Source organism: Lepisosteus platostomus, chromosome 7 (genome assembly GCF_059453375.1).
Source record: "Lepisosteus platostomus isolate fLepPlt1 chromosome 7, fLepPlt1.hap1, whole genome shotgun sequence".
Classification (NCBI taxonomy): domain Eukaryota; kingdom Metazoa; phylum Chordata; class Actinopteri; order Semionotiformes; family Lepisosteidae; genus Lepisosteus; species Lepisosteus platostomus.
In genome coordinates, this window is record NC_142617.1 from 34,348,776 (window position 1) to 34,354,469 (window position 5,694).

Sequence of the window (5,694 nt, forward strand, 5' to 3'; positions counted from 1 at the left end):
ATAGAATATGAATGTTAACCCCCTGGGAGCCAGAGTGTGTGAAGAGGAATGGGGCATTTACAGTTTGAGACAGAAACATTACCTCCTTGCGGCCTGAGATGATCACATCTAACAAATTAAGCAAGCCAGGATCCCATCATCCTGTCATTACTGGGATGGGAGACCTCTAAGACGAAACAGATGACCAAACACCACTTCTCCAGCATGGTGACCAAATCTTTATTCCTGTGGGAGGCGCTGTCCTTCAGAGGGAATATTAAATGGAGATCCTGGCTTCTTGGTCCTTTAACATCTCATAGCACTATTTGTACTGTACATGTTGGGGTATTAACCCCAGTGGTGCCTAAATTCCAAATTCTACCCTCCCTAAAGTTGCTCCATAAATGACCCTGGTCAGTACTGGAATGGGAGCTAACAGAGGAAAACCAGGTTGCTGCTCTAAGTGTTGGTGGATCAGTACTGTACTGTAGGTGGTGCTTTTCTCTGCTCTCTGTGCTCTGAATCATAATTTCCAATTCAGAGCCACAGCAAGTTGAACACTACACTGTAGGACGTGCGATTTCTTTCGCTGAGACATTATATGTCCCGAATGAGCGGACATTAAAGTTCCCTGCTCTCTGTTACACTGAATCATAATATCTTTGCAGTTTAATGCCGCAGACCAGCGTGTAAAACAGTTCTCTGGTGTTGAAATAAAATCCAAATCAAAAGCACTTGCTCTGAATGACCATTCAGAAGGGCAGCCCCTCATCAAGTCTCTGTCAGAACTCTGCTCCTGGGATGCCTTGCACATGTGCGTCACCTCTTCATGTCATTTAGATCCACTGGTCCAAAGCAGGCCACTAGGAGCCCCCACCCACTGGGAAAATTAATAAAATACAAGGTGGATTTCAGCCTGATCTGTAAAATCTCAGTCTTTAAAGGCCATGACCAGGGATTTTCTCTCCAATGTATGACAGAGAGCAAATGAAAAGTGTAGCAATTAGTGTGCCTTTCCAGCAAAGCAATATCAGTCATTGCGCTGCTGAGAAAGCCCAAGCTGTTCTGCAAAGAGATCGTGTGTCATGTTGTCGGGCACTGGAGAGGTTTCGTGTAAGAATGAGTGTCAGCTGAAAACAAGCTGGATCATAGTAATCGGCATCGAATCATCAAAACTACGGGAATGATTGAATAAGCAGCACTTATTATAACACTGTTAAAATAAAATTAAACAGCACATATTATACATGTGTTTTGTGTTTATTTGTGCTTATCTAACTAATCCCTAATCATGATCTCATAGGTACTCTATTAGTCATGCATTCATGATTTAAGGCACCTCAGAAAGCATGTACTCCTACGTAACTGAGTGTAACTAATCAAATCCGCAATATACAAGCGCAGCAATGCCTTCATTTTAATAACTCATCACGACACGAACAATGACAAGACAAATTACAGGCCCGTTACTCAAAAAGGGGTTGCAGTACATCTGTCTGCAGGTCTGTATGGGATTATCTATACAGTAGCTACATTATCTGCAAATTCCTTTCGCCTCGGTAATTATGAATTACTGCAAAAAGAAGAAAATCCTCCTCAAAACACTTCTCAAAATAAAATGCTGGAGGAAGTTTTTCAGTATGGCATGGTTCTCGTGGTGGGACTACAAAGTTGTTGTTTTTTCTGGTTTCCATTACGTCTGAGCTTGTGGAGGCTAAAAGCCTTAAAACATTAGAGCTGTCAAACACGGCGCTCCAGAAAGACAGTGGCAGACCAACTGGCAGCACTTGAGCTCCTGCCTGCATTATCAGTGAGCGCGCGCTGTGTTTAACAAACGCTCACGCCGCAAGGAATGTACCTACAGTATCACCCCCTCCCTCCCGCTCACTCCCGTCACTATTTCAGTTTTCCTCTTTCCTCACTTCCCCGCTAACTTTTGCGGATTCTCCTTGAGCTCCTAGGTGCGTGTTATTCATGACCAGTTTATATTTGGTATCTCACCTTCTAGCCTGCCCCTCGTTTACGATTTAGCCTTGCGTTTCGGATTGTTGCTCTCTAGTGTCTCTATCATTTCCTGACCTTCTTGTTTCCTGGATTACGTTTTGCTTAGCGATTTGGATTAGTGTTCTCTCTCTCTCCCCTCAGTCCTGCACAGGATCCATACTTCCTACCTGTCCATTGTTATACACTGGAGTAATACCTCTGAATTGGTCTCACTGAGACAACACACACCACAGCAGAAGTGACAAAAAGCATTCCCCTAACACCTGCTTGTAGCGTCGTTCATTATCCTCCTCTGCGCACTTCTCAACAAGCAACTTTGTGCCGAATGTTTTTGTCGGAATAGGCAGCTCGCATGGGGACTCATAACAAGAAGGAAAATCCAAAGGGGGCTAACATTACAATTGCCCAGGAGAGATGGAAGCAAGAACGAAATGAAGCGACAGAAGAACAAAGAAGCTAGTAAATCCAAACTGCCTTCTTAATTATCCACAAGCACGGAAAATTAATTGTCTGCCAGATTAGAAACATATGGTTTTGGTGAAGTCAACATGTGGTGCTCGCCAGCCAATCTGTTTGAAGAGCTGACCCTGGTCTTTCCATGAGCTGTTGGTAGATGCCTAACAAACATTTGATTGGAGCTAATAAAGTGATCTCATGCACTCTCGGTCCAGTGGGACCTAGTGCACAGACCAGTGGTAGATATGAGCCACTCAAGGAGCAGCTTTGCCTTTGAAAAGAGGAAAGCAGACAAAGTGGAAGAAAGTTTGTCCGGATCGCTAGAACATTGTCTGAGTTGGTTGTCACAGGGAATTGTGTCACACCCACTTTGCCGAGCTATTTGATCTATTTCCTGACCTGCAAGCCACAGGCCCTTATACAAATTACACTGATGAAGCAGAAAAGCTTTGCCTTCATTATCATCGTTTATACCACTCTTATCTGTCTTTTCAAATCGCTCATTGAGGATGGTATTTGTACAAGAGCCTGCAGCTTATTAGACCCAAGGCGAATCAAACCGCTGCCCCATGTATCTGTGTCCTTGTTCTTTTTTTATTCCAGACGAAGATAATGAGGTCTTTATTTTCCCTGTTGAAAGATGTGAAAGAACTCCATAACAGACAAAGTGCTGTGTGGACTTCATCCACCTTTGACCGACTGGAAAGTCTAGACCTTGAATGAATCCCAAAAGGTACATAAAAGTTTCGTAACATGCCAGCTGAAAGACATGTGGGGGTATTTTCATAATGTCTGTGGCCTTGTTTGTGCAGTTGTAGTATGTTCACATAGGCAAATGGATGCAGAAATAAGACTGGTCCCCCAGGAAAGTCAGAGTTTGGATATCAATTTGGCTCTATCTCAGTAGAGCACAGGGAAGTTTTTAATGCAACACTTAGGGGAATCCAGTGAACTGAGGGATTTTACAAAGGCAGGAGAGGGGCACATTTGAGGATGTTTATCCTAGTGCATGTTTAAAGTTTTCATTCTCTTTGGCTCATTTTGCACAGAATGAAGCACAATGTGAGTCTCACAGGAGATTCTGAAATGCCTTCTACCAGTCCCATCACAGAGAAGTCACAACAGTGGGAGCTGTGCCTGACCCTATGCACTACATCAGAATAGACCTCGTTATAAGGAGAATGTGACCTTACTGTGGGGCTGTTAAGCAAATGTGCTGCCTTAGCACGTGTCAAAACTCAAAAGACAAAACAATTGATTGCTACCAGTCACGTCGACTTCGGCACACCTGTGAACGTCTCAGGGTTTTTCTTTGCCTTCTCATGTTGCGGCGAAACCAAAGGCTTTTCGGTTTTCAAGAGATTGGAAGTTGGTTGCGAGGCACAAGTATGGATCTTTCCAAATGCCTCTCCCCAGATGAGAACAGGAGCTTTTAAGACCATCCAGAGTGTTTTCTCCTCTGAGCTGTTTGATCAATACATGTGTCTGACCTAATTCACAGAGCCACACTGCGCTCCTCACAGCCCCCAGGGGGAGGGAGAGAGCAGGTTAAAGGCTTCGAAGCTGAACTGGATATCGATTGCTCTGCCACATCTACACATACCCAGGAGAGCCCATTGCAAAGCATTTCCTTCCCGGACACCACCCTGCGAGCCCCTCACGTGCCCGGTTAACCCAGCCCTTGGTTTTAAGGGGTGTGATCGAGAGCGCCTGACGTCCACAAGAAAATAGCAAGATAAAAATAGAAACCATAACAGCTTCAGAGCTGCCACTGCGCATCAATAATTCAGGAGAGGCAGCAGTTAATGTTCCGTAATTCAACAGGTCTATTAACTTTGATCCACTTTCTTTTTGTTTCTATTGACTATAGAAATACAAAAAATGCCCTGATCGCTGGTCCATGGTTTTCTTAAAAAGCATTTTACTGTGCAAACTGTTGCCAGCATCATTTTTCTTAGGGTTTCTTTCTATGCAGGCTTGAACCACAAGGTAGACGTCTTTTTCTGGTTTTATGTTCGTATTACTGTTTGAAGTGGGTCTTAGTATCAAATGAACATGTTCAATCAGAAAAATGGAAAACAATATTCATTCATCAATTTTCGAACAAATTTATTTAATATAGGGTTGCAGGGGAATCATAGCACATCTCAGCAAGTAGCGGACACAAGGCAGGGTACACCCTGGACCAGACACCAGTCCATTGCAGGGTACACACAGTCACAAACACAGACACGCACACATTCAACCAGGACCAATTTTCCCAAAAGCAAATTAACCTACAGTACCTACGTGTATAGGTAGGATGTTATGAAGCTTCTTTCAGGACAGCAGACAGCACAATCCAGAAGGGAGTAAACAGACACTTTGAGGAGACGAAGAACTGGGCTGGTAGATGAGCAGGGGGGCGTGGTCCAGGCAAACAGTCCAAAGGTTGTCCGAAGGGAAATCCAGTACTGGCAAAAGTCCAGAGCCACTTGATCCAATCCGAGACAGACAAGACAAAGTTAAAAACCGGAGCGGGATCCAGCAAAGGGACAGGGAGAAAAAGGGGGAAAGGGACCAGGCGCTCCAAGTCCTGGACTTGTCTGATTCAGGATGCCGATAGGAGGCCAATGCCCTCGAGCCGCTGACGTAGGGCGACTCGACGGTAGGCGGGCCTCCGGGCTTCCGTGTTCCAATGCAGAGACCGGAACAGAGTGAGCGTCTGGCTTTTGTAGGGAGGCTGGAACAGGGAGCAGGTGCACAAAATCAACTGACCGAGCTGGAGCGCCCTTAAGGGGGAGGGATTACAATCATGACTTAGGGTAATACAGGCAAAGTTATCACAGTATGTCTTTGGACTGTGAGAGGAAACTGAAGCACCTGGAGGAAACCCATACAAACATGGGGAGAACATGCAGTACAAACTCCAAACATATAGCGCCCCAAGCATTGAACTCAGGGCTCCAGAGCTGTGAGACAGCGTTGCTAAACACTGTGCTGCCCCTAGAAGACTATATCATTCTGCAATTTAAGTAAAGCCTCATCCCTCACCGGGACAGGAGAGAGAATGGGCAAGAATTAAGATGAGGTATTTTTCACATTAAATTCAAGGTCATCTTTAATCAAGTTTTCTATCTGTACATACAGTACGGTTCTTTGTTGCATTCTGACATTGGATTGCAAATGTCTCCCAACACCAGACTCAATGGCTGTAAATGCCTAAGGTGAAGAAATAAAGGTGATGAATGACAGGAGGCCAGTGGGGTTGTTAGT